We start from the raw sequence: 19,560 nt of genomic DNA, 5'->3' as shown, positions 1-19,560 counted from the left end.
TGCTCTAACTTTCCAAGGTTACATTGCTCGCACATATCTTGCAACTGATGCTTTGCATTGCTTCTACTTTGTTGAACTGCCATTAGCTTAGTTTACACATCGTGTATGTGAATACGCCCTGCCTATCCATTTTCAGTACATATTCCATCTGTCATCATACCATATTTATCCATTCAAATGTTGTTCTTGTGTATCAGACGTTCAAAAGGAAGAGGGCGATTGCTGATCGTGGAGGAGCACAAGCAAAGTATTTGGAAAAGGTAGTGGCACCTGATAAATCAAATAGCCCATTAGGTGTAGTTGCAATATCACCTGACCCACAAAATACCCCAACTCTAGCAGACTCTAGCCCTACTACACTGGTCATTTCTGATGCCCCAACTCAGCAGACCCCAACTGCAGCAAACAGTATGATTATGCCAGTTGACATAGCACCAGCTGTACGACGCAAAACCCCCATTCCAGCAAAGAGTACACCAAATCCAGTTGCCAAATCCCTTTTCGAACCAGAGAGAGCCCCAATTGCAGCAAATAGGACCCCTGTTCCATTTCTTCCCAGTTTAGAAGACGAAGCTTATGTTGTTGTCAGGAACTTTGTGCGCATCTTTCCTTCATGGAAAGATTATACCGCAGACACAGAACAATTTCCAGTCTTCCTCCGCAACTTACGCGTAAGTAATGTACTAATGTTATTCATGGTCATTACTGCATATGTTTCTGCTGACAGAAGACACAAGATTTCATTCTTTTAAATAGGCGAGGAGCAAACTGGATTGTGATGACGAGCAAGGGTTGGTTGCGCTTTTCAAGCACTCGTTGATGAAGTATCGTTCCTACCTGAGGCAAGCGCACTTCGATGGCAAGCCTCTGAACGAAATTTCTGTAAAGTCTCCGGTGCTACATTTATCCGACGGTGACTGGAATAATCTTGTTACACATTGGTCTCGGCTGCAGCGTAAGGTACTGTCTATGATATCACATCACAATTTGAACTACATTTCTGCATTTGCCTTAATGTCTCACTTGTACGAAAACTGTTAGCAGAAGAACATTCGTTCTCAAGGGACCATAGAATCTCGCAACTATACTGCACACTGCATTGCTCTTGTGAGTACCTCTTGCCCTGTATGACCATACTTACTTTCATAGTTGTTTGATTATGTAGCATCACTGCACATGTTAGCCTCGTAATCGTCCATTTGGTGGACATTATAAGATCCGTATGGACTCTTACATAAATTTAGAATCAACCCAATGCTTTTGAAGAGGTTTAGCTCTGCAGTCCTCTTGTAAGGACTGAACGTGGTCTATCACTGTACTTACATTAACAGCTACTCCCTCCGTCCCATAATATAAGAACGTTTTGTACAGTACACCAGTGTTCAAAACACTCTTGTATTATGGGAAGAGGGATTGGTTCATTTTGTAGCATTCTGCATCTTATCTCCCTCGCCCACCATTTACTAAAAAAGATCAGATCTATATTTAATCTTACCAACAAGTAGAATACACAGACAATGCCAGTGCAGAAGTGTAGCCCATTGCTCTTGTCAGTACATTTTGTCCTGTAACGCTTGTACTTCCAGGGATTGGTAGTTGATTATGTAGCATCAATCTGCATCTTATCTTCATTATCCTCTATCCCTTCCAGTATTATCATATCTATAATTACTCTCTACAAAATGTAGAGTACAGGCAATGCTTATGAAGAAGATTCTGTGCTGAAATTCTTGAGTTATCCTTCCCTTGACATGGAGAAGGGCATTATAAAGCCGGTGTTAACTGTTAATGTAAGTCAGTCCTTCTAAAGCCTTTATCCTCAACTGCTGTTTAATTTGCTCATACTCCCTATCGTTTACTGCTGTTTAGTTTGCTGTTTCTACCAAAATGCATGTTCGTAAGAACCGTAAGTTCTAAGTTTTACTTGTAAAACCAAATTCCTTATTCATACCATGCACATTACTTAATACTCCCTATATGTATGCTTGTTTTTGTGGATCTATAATCCAGTGTGTGGTGAAGCAGCCCACGTTTGCACCTTGTCATCTCCTGTTTTATCTTACTGATGTGGCTGATGATATGAACAACATGCCATGCACATTATCCAAAATAGATACAATGATTTTCTTTGCCCTTCATCTATGCTTGTTATGTTGACATGGTAATCCAGTAGTGTGGTGAAGCTCCCCGCATTATGAACAATGCCAAATTATGCTATTGATATTTTGAACTTACTCTTTATTTTCTAATTTGAAATTGGATAGAATTGACAGAACAGTTATCATCTTTGTTTATACACGTGCAAAACCTGTCATCTCTCTGCTTTGTTTCAGGGTGATATGCCTGATGGCATGCACAAGTCTGCTGAAGGCTGTGAGACAAACCCAACATATATTGCAGCAAAGAAGGCAAAACATCTTGAAGATAGCGAGACAACCCCAAAGTCTTGTCTTGATGCAGTGTTCAAGTTACTTGAGACTAACAGTCAGACAAGCTCACAGAATTCGTTGTCTGAATCAGTTCGACTTCTTCAGTCCCAAGTTCTAGCAGAAAGGCATTCTGCAACTCAACTTCGACTTGAAGTCCTATCTCTAAGAAAGATTGCGGAGAACACCAATGAGAACCTCATCGCTAAACAGCTACACCTGGAAGCTATGACCGACATGCTAGGCCGGTCTCACAGCCTTGCTCAGCAGCTTGCGCAGCAGTTCCCCCGCAAGGCTAACCTTTCTTGAACTGTCTTGGAAGTGGTCTCGGTTCAGTATTATTTTGTTACGCTGCAATGGTGCCCAGTTTTTGTAATCTGCTTCTTCGTTGCGCTTTATGATCACTGGTGGCGAACTTCGATGCCCAGTGGATGTAATATACCTTAAATCCTTTATTGTATAGTGTAGGTTTATTCTTAGTTACTATGCCATAATTTCTTTATTGTATAGAGTAGGTTTGTTCTTAATTCCTACTAGTTACTGCCATCATTCGCTATCTGAAAAAAATCAGATGTAGTCGACCGGACCGAAACATTCGACTCTAACGGGCCAGGTTTTTAGCGGGCCACAATTGGGCCGGCCTGCGTCTTTCTTGGGCCCGAATGATTGGGGCCTTCACACATTGCGCCAGGCCCAAACTTACACCGGCCTATATTTTAGTTGGGCCTTTTGTCGACCCAGCGCTTAGTTTGGCCCAGGTAGCGTTGGGCCATTAACAGGCTGAATATTGTACTGGCCTGTTACGGCCGAGATGAAACCACGGGCCTTTAGCAGGCCAAAATGCATGTTGGGCCTCAATTTTCACTAGTCGTCGACGGGCCTTCAGCAGGCCGAAATGTAGACCGGGCCGTTTTGGGCCCAGTTAGCTCACGGGCCGTTACCAGGCCGAAACATATCTCGGGCCTTAGTTGGCCCACTGATATCATGGGCCTTTAAGAGGCCGAAAGCTTAGCACAGGCATCAACGGGCCGAATTACGCGACAGGCCTTTAACAGGCCCAAAGTCACGTTGGGCTTAACTGTTGCCACCTTTAGCACGGGCCGTTAGTGGGCCCGATGTCCCGTCGGACCATATATGGCCCATGGGCAGCACGGGCCATTCCCAAGCCGAAAGTCACACCGGGCTGAAATGGGCCCATGTCTACATCAGGCCTCTAACATGCCGAAAGTCACTAGGATGTAGTTGGGCCCAAATATTCGGCGAACAATTAACGGGCCAGATCTGGCTTCGGGCCGCAAATGGGCCCAAATATTGGGCGAACAATTAACTGGCCAGATCTGGCTTCGGGCTGTAAATGGGCCCAAATATTGGGCGAACAATTAACGGGCCAGATCTGGCTTCGGGCCGTAAATGGGCCTTTATTAAGCAGGCCGTTATTGGGCTGGCCCACTAGTACCTGATTAAGTTCTACGGGCCTTTGGCTGGGACGGACTTTTTAACCTATATGGGCCTCTGTTGGGCCCAGCCACGTGTCGACGGATCATAGGTAGGTCTGCTCCAATGGACGTGCGACATATGGCCCACTGACTAGCTGACAGGTGTTCCCTTCGGCCAATCAGAATTTTACACGTGGAAATTTCCCATTGGTCAGGGCTGTTAACGGGTTATCGGATCCAAAATCCGACCCGATAGCTTAACGGCGTTCCGTTACGGTGGATGCCACGTGTCAGTCACCCTTGACGAAAGCACTTCTGTGACGCGCGATTTATCATCATGGAAGTGGACACTTCCGTGAAGACAATTTTGGTAATGTCATGGAACACTTCTACGACAGCACGGGTATGACTATCTTGATTCTGTCATAAAATCGTCATGGATGTACATGCATGACAAAAAACGTGACCTACTGTGACAAACACGTATCATCACGGAAGTGTATTTTTTTGTAGTGCTATGTGCTCGTGCTGAAACCCCAACTAGCTTAGTTGAGGGCAAATGTTTAGATGAGCATGCTTGTTATGTGCGACACCGTATATCTGAAAAAGGGAAACTTTTACTGGGTCAAATTCAACGTTTTCAATGCTATGCTTGGAATTTATGTGAAATATATTATATTACTTGTTGTTCTGAAAACCCTAAGAAACGCCTTCCCTATCAATGTGAGTTTAGTGATAATGGAATCGTATCTTCGTATGCTACGGGTGTTTATAGTTACTATGATGTTCAACAAATTGAAGAATTTGTTGCTTTTAAGGGTGCTTATTAAATTGCTTCTTTGATTGAAATGTATGATGCTACTCTTTACAAATCTGAAAATTTTGACATACTTAATTATTGCTATGATAATTATGCTTCTAATGCCTATGTTGAACCATATATTGAGGACTACCCCGTTGTCCAAGAAGAGACTAATATTTTCCAGGAGTCTATGGAAGAAGAAATTGATGAAACTGTGAGCTCATTGGATGAAAAAGATGAGGAGGAGAGCGAAGAAAAAAAAGGAGGAAGAGTGGATTAGCTACCCGCGCCCACCTTCTAATGAGAGTAACTCTTCAACTCATACATTGTTTAATTCCCCTTCGTGCTTACCGAAGGATGATTGCTATGATGATTGTCATGATCCGTTGATTCTCTTGAAATATCCCTTTTTGATGATGCTTTCTATGCTTGTGGCCAAGATGCCAATATGAATTATGCTTATGGAGATGAACTTTCTATAGTTCCTTATGTTAAACATGAAATTGTTGCTATTGCACCCATGCATGATAGTCCTATTATCTTTTTGAATTCTCCCAACTACACTATATCGGAGAAGTTTACCCTTATTAAGGATTATATTGATGGGTTACCTTATACCGTTGCACATGATGATTTTGATGAATATAATATGCATGTGCTTGCTTCTTCTACTTGCAATTATTATGAGAGAGGAAATATATCTCCACCTCTCTATGTTTCCAATACGATAAAATTGCAAGGAACGGTTTATACTATGCATTGGCCTTTACTATGTGTGCATGAATTGTTCTTTTATGACATGCCGATACATAGGAAGAGAGTTAGTCTTCGTTGTTGCTTGATATATGTTACTTTGTGCTCACTACTAAATTATAAATCATTGTTAATTAAAATTGGCTTTGATATACCTTGGGATCCGGGTGGATCCATTACTTGAGCACTATATACCTAGCTTAATGGCTTTAAAGAAAGCGCTGCCAGGGAGACAACCCAGAAGTTTTAGAGAGTCATTTATTTCTGTTGAGTACTTTTATATAGTTTAAAAACAAAATAAAATAAATAGGGGAACCCAAAACTTTTTCAAAAAGGGAAGTGAAAGTGAGAAAGACAAGCATTGTTGAAGTGGGAGAGCTCCTTGAACTTTGTTCATTCTCATGGCAACTTTGTGAATCTTGATTACACAAACTTTTCAATAAAAATAATTATCCCCTTGTACAATTCCATTGTATTATAAAAATAATGAGCCAAGGTTTGCCTTTAGGATGTTTACATTTGCTTGATGGTTTGTATGGTGCAGGACAGAAACTTTGGCCACAGTGTGCGATTTTACATTTTTAGCTGGAACATCAAATGGTTCTGATTCTTTTTGCACTGTCTTTCTTTACAAATTGTTTATTTTTACTAATTTTGGCAGAATGTTTCAAGTATTAGAAGTATGGTGAATGTTCATATTATTACAGACTGTTCTGTTTTAGACAGATTCTGTTTTTTGATGCATAGTTTGCTTGTTTTGATGAAACTATCGAATTATATCAGTGGATTAAGCCATGGAAAAGTTATACTACAGTACCTATAATGCAAAAAAATGATTTGGTTTGCAACATTAGTTAGAGTAGTGATTTGCTTTATTATACTAACGGATCTTACCGAGTTTTCTGTTGAAGTTTTGTGAGGATGAAGTGTTCGATGATCGAGAAGGTCTCGATGTGAGAAGAAGGAAGAGAGGCAAGAGCTCAAGCTTGGAGATGCCCGAGGCACCCCAAGTAAATATTCAAGGAGACTCAAGCATCTAAGCTTGGGGATGCCTCGGAAGGCATCCTCTCTTTCTTCAACAAGTATCGGTATGTTTTCGGATTTGTTTCGTTCATGCGATATGTGCAATCTTCGAGCGTCTTTTGCATTTAGTTTTCATTTTTTATGCGCCATGCTGGTATGAGATAGTCCTTGGTTGATTTATAGAATGCTCTTTGCACTTCACTTATATCTTTTGAGTATGGCTTTATAGAATGCTTCATGTGTTTCACTTATATCATTTGATGTTTGGATTGCTTTTTTCTCTTCACTTAGACAACCGCCATTTGTAGAATGCTCTTTTGCTTCACTTATATTTGTTAGAGCGTGGGCATATCTTTTGTAGAAAGAATTAAACTCTCTTGCTTCACTTATACCTATTTAGAGAGATGACAGGAACTGGTCATTCACATGGTTAGTCATAAAATCCTACATAAAACTTGTAGATCACTGAATATTATATGTTTGATTCCTTGCAGTAGTTTTGCAATATAAAGATAGTGTTATTAGAGTCATGCTAGTGGGTAGTTGTGGATTAGTAGAAATACTTGTGTTGAGGTTTGTGATTCCCGTAGCATGCACGTATGGTGAACCATTATGTAACAAAGTCGGAGCAAGAGGTATTTATTGATTGTCTTCCTTATGAGTGGCGGTCGGGGACGAGTGATGGTATTTTCCTACCAATCTATCCCCTAGGGGCATGCCCAAGCATCAGCATCCCCAAGCTTAATTCCTGCTTGTCCTCGAGTAGGCAAATGATAAAAAAGATAATTTTTGATGTGTAATGCTACCTAGCATAATCTTGATCATGTAATCTAATCATGGCATGAATATTAAGACACGAGTGATTCAAAGCAATAGACTATCATTTGACATAAAAACAATAATTCTTCAAGCCCACTAATAAAGCAATCGTGTCTTTTCAAAATAACAAGGCCAGAGAAAGTTATCCCTACAAAATCATATAGACTGGCTATGCTCCATCTTCACCACACAAAATATTCACATCATGCACAACCCCGATGACAAGCCGAGCAATTGGTTCATACTTTTTTACGCGCTTTAGCATTTTCAACCCTCACGCAATACATGAGCGTGAGCCATGGATATAGCACTATAGGTGGAATAGACTGGTGGTTTTGGAGAAGACAAAAAGGAGAAGATAGTCTCACATCAACTAGGCATATCAACGGGCTATGGAGATGCCCATCAATAGATATCAATGTAAGTGAGTAGGGATTGCCATGCAACGGATGCACTAAGAGCTATAAGTGTATGAAAGCTCAGACTGAAAACTAAGTGGGTGTGCATCCAACTTGCTTGCTCATGAAGACCTCGGGCATTTGAGGAAGCCCATCATCGGAATATACAAGCCAAGTTCTATAATGAAAATTCCCACTAGTATATGAAAGTGATAACTCAAGAGACTCCCTATATGAAGAACATGGTGCTACTTTGAAGCACAAGTGTGGTAAAAGGATATTAACATTGCCCCTTCTCTCTTTTTCCCTCATTTTTTTATTTTTTATTTTTTTTATATTTTTTTGGGATTCTCTTTTTTTTTGCCTTTCTCTTTTTAAATTTTTTTCGTCCGGAGTCTCATCCCGACTTGTGGGGGAATCATAGTCTCCATCATCCTTTCCTCACTGGGGCAATGCTCTAATAATGATGATCATCACACTTGTATTTACTTACAACTTGATACTAGAACAAAGACATGACTCTATATGAATGCCTCCGACGGTGTACCGGGATGTGCAATGATCTAGCGTAGCAATGACATCAAAAAACGGACATGCCATGAAAACATCATGCTAGCTATCTTACGATCATGCAAAGCAATATGACAATGAATGCTCAAGTCATGTATATGATGATGATGGAAATTGCATGGCAATATATCTCAGAATGGCTATGGAAATGCCATGATAGGTAGGTATGGTGGCTGTTTTGAGGAAGGTATATGGTGGGTTTATGGTAGCGACGAAAGTTGCACGGTACTAGAGAGGCTAGCAATGGTGGAAGGGTGAGAGTGCGTATAATCCATGGACTCAACATTAGTCATAAAGAACTCACATACTTATTGCAAAAGTTTATTAGCCCTCGAAGCAAAGTATTACTACGCATGCCCCTATGGGGATAGATTGGTAGGAAAAGACCATCGCTCGTCCCCGACCGCCACTCATAAGGAAGACAACCAATAAATACCTCATGCTCCGACTTTGTTACATAACGGTTCACCATACGTGCATGCTACGGGAATCACAAACCTCAACACAAGTATTTCTACTAATCCACAACTGCCCACTAGCATGACTCTAATATCACCATCTTTATATCGCAAAACTATTGCAAGGAATCAAACATATCATATTCAGTGATCTACAAGTTTTGTGTAGGATTTTATGACTAACCATGTGAATGACCAATTCCTGTCATCTCTTTAAATAGATATAAGTGAAGCAAGAGAGTTTAGTTCTTTCTACAAAAGATGTGCCCATGCTCTAACAAATATAAGTGAAGCAAAAGAGCTTTCTACAAATAGCGGTTTTCTATGTAAATAGAAACAAGAAATCAAAACTTCAAATGATATAAGTGAAGCTCATGAAGCATTCTATAAATCCATACTCAAAAGATATAAGTGAAGTGCAATAAGCATTCTATAAATCAACCAAGGACTATCTCATACCAGCATGGTGCATAAAAGAAAAATGAAAACTAAATGCAAAAGACGCTCCAAGATTGCACATATCGCATGAACGAAACAAATCCGAAAACATACCGGTACTTGTTGAAAAAAGAGGGGATGCCTTCCGGGTTGTCTCCATGGCAGCGCTTTCTTTAAAGCCATTAAGCTAGCCATGTAGTGCTCAAGTAATGGATCCACCCGGATCCCAAGGTATATCAAAGCCAATTTTAATTAATAATGATTTGTAATTTAGTAGTCAGCACAAAGTAACATATATCATGTAACAACGAAGTCTAACTCTCTTCCTATGCATCGGCATGTCATAAAAGAACAATTCATGCACACATAGTAAAGGCCAATGCATAGTATAAACAGTTTCTTGCAATTTTATCATATTAGAAACATAGAGAGGTGGAGATATAGTTCCTCTCTCATAATAATTGCAAGTAGGAGCAGCAAGCACATGCATATTATATTCATCAAAATCATCATGTGCAACGGTATAAAGCAACCCATCAATATAATCCTTAATAAGGGTAAACTTCTCCGATATAGTGTAGTTGGGAGAATTTAAAAAGATAATAGGACTATCGGCGTGGGTTCAATAGCAACAATTTCATGTTTATCATAAGGAACTATAGCAAGTTCATCTTCATAAGCATAATTCATATTGGCATCTTGGCCACAAGCATAGCAAGCATCATCAAAAAGGGATATTTCAAAATAATTAAAGGGATCATAACAGTCATCATAGCAATAATCCTTCGGTAGGCACGAAGGGGAATTAAACAATGTATGAGTTGAAGAGTTACTCTCATTAGAAGGTGGGTACGGGTGATCAATCCGCTCTTCCTCCTTTTGTTCTTTGCTCTCCTCCTCATCTTTTTCATCCAATGAGCTCACAGTTTCATCAACTTCTTCTTCCATAGATTCCTGCAAAATATTAGTCTCTTCTTGGACAGCGGAGACTTTCTCAATAAGTGCATTAATATCGGAATGGTATTCATAATTCTCATAACAATATTTAAGGATAGCTAAATTTTCAGGTCTATAAACAGCATCATCAGAATCTTCAAACTCTTTAAACGTAGATTCAATTTCATAAGCACCCATAAAAGCAACAAATTCTTCTATTTGTTCCACATCATAGTAATCATATATACCATTAGTATAAGAAGCTAAGGTTTTATTATCATTAAATTTGCATGAAAAGGGAAGGTGTGGGGCCTTCATCCTAGAGCAACAAGTATAATCATATCTCAAGCATAGTTGCCTAGCATACCACTTGAATATATGAATTTGATCCCATAATAGTTTCCCTTTTTGGGTCAAGCGGTAATCCCTAAAGTATTCATGTTGATCCAACGTTACTCCCATTAAATAATTGAATGGGGTTTTCTCAGGATTATGAAATTAGTACATAATATCTTTCACATAACTAGCATCGAGGGTTTTAGGAGGTTCCCCATCTCCATGAGCAGAAAGTACACCTAATTTTTTTGGTATTTCGTGTTCCATATCCATAACTAAAGATAAAGAACAACTAAGAACAACAAATAAAAATTACTTAGTGATAAAGCAAACAAGCACACACGAGAATATTCACCCCACGCTATTGCTTCTCGGAAACGGCGCCAGAAAAGGGTCTTGATAACCCACAAGTATAGGGGATCGCAATAGTTTTTGATAAGTAAGAGTGTCGAACCCAACGAGGAGCTAAAGGCAGAACAAATATTCCCTCAAGTTCTATCGACCACCGATACAACTCTAGGCATGCTTGATGTTCGCTTTACCTAGAACAAGTATGAAACAAGAAGTACTTTGTAGGTGTTTTTGAATAGGTTTGCAAGATAATAAAGAGCAAGTACATAAAAAGTAGGGGTTGTTTAGGTACAGACACAACTAAGTTAGTTTTAGTAAAGAGCTTTTTGTTACGAGAAAGTTATTTGTCCCTAGGAAATTGATAACTAGACCGGTAATCATTATTGCAATCTTATATGAGGGAGAGGCATAAGCTAATATACTTTCTCTACTTGGATCATATGCACTTATGATTGGAACTCTAGCAAGCATCCTCAACTACTAAAGATCATTAAGGTAAAACCCAACCATAGCATTAAAGCATCAAGTCCTCTTTATCCCATACGCAACAACCCCCTTACTCGGGTTTGTGTTCCAGTCACTCACGCAGCCCACTATAAGTGAATCATGAATGTATTGCAACACCCTACAGCGGGGATCCCTCACGCTTGCGCGACACGGAGAGCACCGTAGGACAGCACCAATAATAAAACACGCAACTCAAACCAATCTTGATCATCAAATAGCCCATAAGACAAAACGGATCTACTCAAACATCATAGAATAGCCATACATCATTGGGAAAAAATATATAGCGTTGAGCACCATGTTTAGGTAGATATTACGGAGGGTAAGAGAGAGGTTACACCGCTGCATAGAGGGGGGGGGGAGTTGGTGATGATGGCGGTGAAGTTGTTGGTGAAGATTGCGGTGATGATGATGGCCACGGCAGCGTTCCAGCGCCACCGGAAGAGAAGGGGAGAGGGGGCCCCTTCGTCTTCTTCTTCCTTGACCTCCTCCCTAGATGGGACAAGGGTTTCCCCTCTGGTCGTTGGCCTCCATGGCGTGGGAGGGGCGAGAGCCCCTCCAAGATTGGATCTTTCTCTCTCTGTTTCTATGTTCCCAGATTCTGCCCTTTCACCGTTTCTTATATTTCGGAGATCCGTAACTCCGATTCGGCTGAAATTTTTACACGATCTCTATCCGAATATTAGCTTTCTTGCGGTGAAAGAAGGGCACCAACCGCCTTACGGGGTGGCCACGAGGGTCAGGGGCGCGCCTGCCCCCCTGGGGCGCACCCCCTGCCTCGTGGCCCCCTTGGGCATCGTCTCGCGTGGATTTTTCTTCCCAAAAATCATATATATTCCAAAAAAAGTCTCCGTCAGTTTTTATCCCGTTTGGACTCCGTTTGATATGGATATTAAGCGAAACAAAAAACATGCAACAAACAGGAACTGGCACTGGGCACTGGATCAATATGTTAGTCCTAAAAATAGTATAAATAGTTGCCAAAAGTATATGAAAGTTGAATAATATTGTCATGGAACAATCAAAAGTTATAGATACGACGGAGACGTATCAGCATTCCCAAGCTTAATTCCTACTCATCCTCGAGTAGGTAAATGATAGAAAAGATAATTTTTGATGTGGAATGCTACCTAGCATAATCTTGACCATGTAATCCAATCGTGGCATGAATATTAAGACATGAGTGATTCAAAGCAATAGTCTATCATTTGACATAAAAACAATAATACTTCAAGCCCACTAATAAAGCAATCATGTCTTTTCAAAATAACAAGGCCAGAGAAAGTTATCCCTACAAAATCATATAGTCTAGCTATGCTCCATCTTCACCACACAAAATATTCACATCATGCACAACCCTGATGACAAGCCGAGCAATTGGTTCATACTTTTTTACGCGCTTCAGCATTTTCAACCCTCACGCAATACATGAGCGTGAGCCATGGATATAGCACTATAGGTGGAATAGAATGGTAGTTGTGGAGAAGACAAAAAGGAGAAGATAGTGTCACATCAACTAGGCGTATCAACGGGCTATGGAGATGCCCATCAAAAGATATCAATGTGAGTGAGTAGGGATTGCCATGCAACGGATGCACTAAGAGCTATAAGTGTATGAAAGCTCAGACTGAAAACTAAGTGGGTGTGCATCCAACTTGCTTGCTCATGAAGACCTCGGGCATTTGAGGAAGCCCATCATCGGAATATACAAGCCAAGTTCTATAATGAAAATTCCCACTAGTATATGAAAGTGATAACTCAAGAGACTCTCTATATGAAGAACATGGTGCTACTTTGAAGCACAAGTGTGGTAAAAGGATAGTAACATTGCCCCTTCTCTCTTTTTCTCTCATTTTTTTATTTTATAATATTTTTTGGGACTTCTCTTATTTTTTGGCCTTTCTCTCTTTTTTTAATTTTTTTTCGTCCGGAGTCTCATCCCGACTTGTGGGGGAATCATAGTCTCCATCATTCTTCCCTCACTGGAGCAATGCTCTAATATTGATGATCATCACACTTTTATTTACTTACAACTCGATACTAGAACAAAGATATGACTCTATATGAATGCCTTCGGCGGTGTACCGGGATGTGCAATGATCTAGCGTAGCAATGACATCAAAAAACGGACAAGCCATGAAAACATCATGCTAGCTATCTTACGATCATGCAAAGCAATATGACAATGAATGCTCAAGTCGTGTATGTGATGATGATGGAAGTTGCATGGCAATATATCTCAGAATGGCTATGGAAATGCCATGATAGGTAGGTATGGTGGCTGTTTTGAGGAAGGTATATGGTGGGTTTATGGTACCGGCGGAAGTTGCGCGGTACTAGAGAGGCTAGCAATGGTGGAAGGGTGAGAGTGCGTATAATCCATGGACTCAACGTTAGTCATAAAGAACTCACATACTTATTGCAAAAGTTTATTAGCCCTCGAAGCAAAGTATTACTATGCATGCCCCTAGGGTGATAGATTGGTAGGAAAAGACCATTGCTGTAACACCCCGGATATGACTTTCCCAATTTGTATTCCAACTCTTGCCGTTTCCGGCGTTAAGTTATTTTATTTTCTCGGGTTCGGGTTTTTGTCTCCGTGTGTTGTTGTCGTTGTCATGCATCTCATATCATGTCATCATGTGCCTTGCATTTGCACACGTGTTCGTCTCATGCATTCGAGCATTTTCCCCGTTGTCCGTTTTGCATTCCGGCGCTTCGTTCTTCTCCGGTGGTCATTTCTACCTTTCTTTCGTGTGTGGGGATTAAACATTTCCGGATTGGACCGAGACTTGCCAAGCGGCCTTGGTTTACTACCGGTAGACCGCCTGTCAAGTTTCGTACCATTTGGACTTCGTTTGATACTCTAACGGTTAACCGAGGGACCGAAAAGGCCTCGTGTGTGTTGCAGCCCAACACCCCTCCACTTTGGCCCAAAACCCACCAAAACCCTCTCCATCATCTAGAGTGTTCGATCACGATCGCGTGGCAAAAAACCGCACTCCATTTGGAGCCTCCTAGCTCCTTCTATGTATAAATAGGCCTTCCCCATCCAAATCTCGGATCAAATCCTCCCCTAACCCTAGTCTCCCCTTCCTCTGCGCGCCGGACACGTCCGCCCGGCGCCGGACGCGTCCGTGCCGCCACTGCCGCCCAATCACGCGCCGCCAAGTGTCACCGCCGCCTCCTCCCACCGCCGGCCCGGAGGAGCCCGATTCGGGCCCTCGCGAGCCCATCGCGCCGCCCGCGCCCGTCGTCCTCCGCGCCCGCCGCTCTCCGCCGGCCACCGTGCCCCTCGCCGGCGTCGACGGCGGCCACCGCCGCCCGCTCCGGCCGCATCTCCGGCCGCCCCGCGCGCCCTTGCCGCCGGCGACCGCGCCCGGCGCCGCCGCCCTCCTCTCCCGCGCCGCCCCGGCGAGCTCCACCACCAGATCCGGCCTCTCCTTCCTCAACTCCGACCTCCGGCGAGCTTCATCTCCGGCAGTGAACAGTAACTCCGGCGGGCTGCTCCGAAATCCATGCTAGATCCGGATCTGGGAATTGGGACGGTTGACTTTTTGCCCGAAACCCTAGTTCATATTGCCATGTTCATCGTGTCGTAACTTTGCATCCGTAGCTCCATTTTGGGCATATAGCATATCAAAATGTTCGTCTCAGAGAGTACATAATTTCATTCCATTGCATAATTTTCATTTGAGTTCATCTTGATGCCCGAAATTCTGTTAGAAGAGTGCTACTTGAGTTAATTGTCAGATCTGCTACTCCATTTAGATATTTGTCATTTTTGCCATGATTATTGTGTGCATGATATGCCCATAAGCTCTACATATGTTTTGTTAAGGGTTTTGCCATATTTCCATATGTGCAACCCATGTATTTTTGTGATGTGTGTGGTGACTAGCACAAGCTTGCAAAGTGAGGCACTTGGTAATGCTGATTTCAGGGACTTAGCAATTCCACCAAGTCCTTGATCTGTTTTTCTCATGATGCCATATGTTCATGTTGTTTCCTAGTGATCCGTGCCTCTTTTGAGGATGGTCATTAAGGATGTTTTGTTAATCTTGTAGTTCTCTATCCATCCATATCTTTGTTTGCAATTATGGAGCAGCCTAGCTTGAGTCAATCGAGCTCTACTTTTGCTACTTCGTGAATCTGGGCAGATTGTCTACTTGTTAGCGATTTTGCCGAGGATGTTGTAGTTGATCCGTGCATGCTATGCTATTGTTCTTGCCATGTCTAGCTTGCATTTTGTGTATTCTTGATGGGTGTATGCTTAGCTTGTCATGACTTGCTCGGTGGTGAGTGCATCGAGCTCGTAAACATGCCTACTTGATATCTGTTTCAGCATGCTCCAGTTTTCACTAAGTCTGAGAACTGATTATGTTTTTGCCATGTTCACATGCTTGCAATTGTATTTTCTGATCCCTTTTGGCTCAAGGTCACTAAGGGACTTTTGTTAAGCTCTTTGAGTAGCTCCATGCCATGCTTTACTTTGCCATGTTCAGGTCCTGTAGCATGTAGTTTTGTTGCTCCGAAGTGTGCTACCTGATCTGAAATTCCAGACAAGTGTTAATTTCACCAAGTCTGAAATCTTTTTGCCATATGCATTTTTTCCATGCTAGTTTGAACCTGTTAATGGATGAATTGGCCGTAGCTCAGTGCTAGACTTTTGTTAAGCATCATGAATGCATCCCTGCCATGTATTTTGTTGTCATGTTTGGGTGTTGTAGCTTGTTCATCTCTTTGCATTTAGATGGCTACTTGCTGTAAATCGCAGACCAGTGTCATATTTGAATTGCTTGTCATTTCCAAACCGTAACTCCGATTCCGGCGTTCTTTATATCGTTTTCAAGCGATTTCATCTCATCTTTCCAGTGGCACACTTGGATTTCCAAGTTGAGGCCAGGTTCATGCATCCCTTGTCAAATCTTGCATATGCATCCCGCATCGCATCCCGCATAGCATACCATCCTTGCATCATATTGTTTGATCCTTGCACGTGGTTGATTGTGTTCCGTTTGCTTGTTTGTCTTGTTTGGGTAGAGCCGGGAGACGAGTTCGCTAACGAGGAGCCCGTTGAGTTTGCTTTCGAGGATCCAGTCTACTCTGACAACTTTGCAGGCAAGATGATCATACCCTCGAAATCACTACTATCTTTGCTTTGCTAGATGCTCGCTCTTTTGCTATGCCAATGCTACGATGCCTACCACTTGCTTTCAAGCCTCCCAAATTGCCATGTCAAACCTCTAACCCACCATGTCCTAGCAAACCGTTGATTGGCTATGTTACCGCTTTGCTCAGCCCCTCTTATAGCGTTGCTAGTTGCAGGTGAAGATTGGAGACCGTTCCTTGTTGGAACATTATTTACTTGTTGGGATATCATTATATTGCCATGTTATCTTAATGCATCTATATACTTGGTAAAGGGTGGAAGGCTCGGCCTCTCGCCTAGTGTTTTGTTCCACTCTTGCCGCCCTAGTTTCCGTCATATCGGTGTTATGTTCCCGGATTTTGCGTTCCTTACGCGGTTGGGTTATAATGGGAACCCCTTGATAGTTCGCCTTGATTAAAGCTTTTCTAGCAATGCCCAACCTTGGTTTTACCATTTGCCACCTAGCCTCTTTTTCCCTTGGGTTTCCGGAGCCCGAGGGTCATCTTATTTAAACCCCCCCCGGGCCAGTGCTCCTCTGAGTGTTGGTCCAACCTAGAGCCCCTTGCAGCGCCACCTCGGGGAAACTCGAGGGCTGGTTTTAGTTGTACGGATTGCTTATCCGATTGTGCCCTGAGAACGAGATATGTGCAGCTCCCATCAGGATTTGTCGGCACATTCGGGCGGTGTTGCTGGATTAGTTTTAACCTGTCGAAGTGTCTTGAAGAACCGAGGTACCGAGTCTGATCGGAACGTCTCGGGAGGAGGTCTATTCCTTCGTTGACCGTGAGAGCTTGTCATGGGCTAAGTTGGGACTCCCCTGCAGGGATTTGAACTTTCGAAAGCCGTGCCCGCGGTTATGGGCAGATGGGAATTTGTTAATGTCCGGTTGTAGATAACTTGAACCTTAACTTAATTAAAATGAATCAACTGTGTGAGTTACCGTGATGGCCTCTTCTCGGCGGAGTCCGGGAAGTGGACACGGTGTTGGAGTAATGTTCGTGCAGGTTGCTCTCTTGTTTCTCGCTCGCGCTTTGCCTCCTCTTCTTGCTCTCTTTTGCGAACAGGATAGCCACCATATATGCTAGTCGCTTGCTGCAGCTCCACATATATTTACCTTGCCTTACCTATTAAGCTTAAATAGTCTTGATCGCGAGGGTGCGAGATTGCTGAGTCCCTGTGGCTCACAGATTACTATTACACCAGATGCAGGGCCTGATGATTCCGCTCCAGGTGACGCGCTTGAGCTCAAGTGGGAGTTCGACGAGGACTCTCAACGATACTATGTTTCTTTCCTGATGATCAGTAGTGGTGCCCAGTTGGGGGTGATCGGGACCGTGTCGCATGTTGGGTTATCTTTTATTTTGGCGCCGTAGTCGGGCCATGAGTGTTTGGATGATGTAATGTTATTTATGTACTTGATTGACGTGGCGAGTGTAAGCCAACTATGTTATCTCCCCTTTTATTATCTATATTACATGGGATGTTGTGAAGATTGCCTAACTTGCGACATATGCCTTCAATGCGATTATGCCTCTAAGTCGTGCCTCGACACGTGGGAGCTATAGTCGCATCGAGGGTGTTACAAGTTGGTAATCAGAGCCTTCCCCGACCTTAGGAGCCCCATTGCTTGATCGTTTTTAGCGGCCGAGTTGTGTCTAGAAAAATGTTTTGAGTCATTTAGGAATTATATATCGGAGAGTTTAGGAATTCTTTTTACTTCCCAGTCTCCTCATCGCTCTGGTAAGGCATCCTGACGTAGAGTTTTGACTCTTCTCTTCTCAAATTTCACTAAAAAAATTTAGGATCACGCGGGTATCTTGGAATCGTTCCGATGGTTTTATGACGAGAACATTGTCTTGGTGCCTCCTGTCAGGGGTTTTGTGGAAGTGTCCCGGGGAGTTGAGCTCTGAGGTGTTGTCGTCATAATTTTATCGTTGCAGTTCTGGAATACCTGAGTTTAGTACGCCGACATCGAAAATCTCTTTTATGCAGTTCGTTGGTGAGATAACCTCGACGCCACCCAGTACTGGGGCGGGAGTTCGGGAGTATCGCCATAACTTGTATAACGGATGCTTTTCGAAGGTTGAGGTAGATGGTTTCCGAAGTTTTTCTCGGTTATGTGTTGAAGGATGGATACAGCTGGATGTAGGATTTGCTAGATTTGGGTGAGATATTATGCTTCCCCTGTATCCCCAACACCTGATTGCATAACCGGAAAGGTTCGGGAGTTTCATAGGTGGGAATTCTTGTAGCTCTAGTTCTTCTTCCACGGATATTGGTTTGAGATTGGGATTTCTTACCGATTATTCGTTCTTGATCCGTACCTTGTTGATTTATTTCTCTACCTAAATTCTAAGTGGCTTCTCAATTTATGGATATGTGACCATTTCAAGAGGAATGCATTCGTTCATTTTGTTCGGATGTGAAGACTATATGTTGCAATTTTCATTCCGTTGGATTCAGCTTCAATATTTGTCTATCAATGTGCTAATGGATGTCAACCTCTTCAGGATGGCTCCTCCAACGCGCACGACTCCGAATCCTGATCCGCCACCACCTCCACCTCCTCCGGAGGCATGGCAAGCTGTGATGGCCGCAACCAATGCAAACACACAGTTGATCATGCAAATTCTTCAAGAGCGCAATCAAGGCAACCAAGGGAACCAAGGCAACAATCAGAATCACTTTGCTACACTCAACCAGTTCCTTGCTAACGGGCCAAAGACTTTCAGCAATTGTGTTGAGGCAACTGATGCTGACGATTGGCTTGTGGATCTGTGCAAGCATTTCGAGTGCAGTAACGTCAGGCCTGAGGACTTTGTCAAGTTCGCTTCCTTCCAACTCAAAGATCAAGCTGCAGAATGGTTCCAGCAGTACAAGGATTCCAGAGGTGGACGTGTATTACTTGGGATGAATTCCGTCAAGATTTCAGAGCTCATCATATCCCTCAGAGCGTGGTTGAAGGCAAGCGTGAGGAATTCCGCAACCTGAAGCAAGGCTCTTTGTCTGTCTATGACTACAACAAGTTGTTTCAGAAGCTCGCCTGCTTTGCTAAGCAGGACGTCCCTGATGAGAAGAGCATGATATACCAGTTCAGGGGTGGTCTCAGAGAAGAAATTCAGCTAGCTCTTGTTCTCTTTGAGCCCTTGAGGTAC

The sequence above is a fragment of the Triticum aestivum genome, chromosome 3A (assembly GCF_018294505.1).
Source record: "Triticum aestivum cultivar Chinese Spring chromosome 3A, IWGSC CS RefSeq v2.1, whole genome shotgun sequence".
Taxonomy (NCBI): Eukaryota; Viridiplantae; Streptophyta; class Magnoliopsida; order Poales; family Poaceae; genus Triticum; species Triticum aestivum.
Note: the sequence above shows the minus strand (reverse complement) of the source record.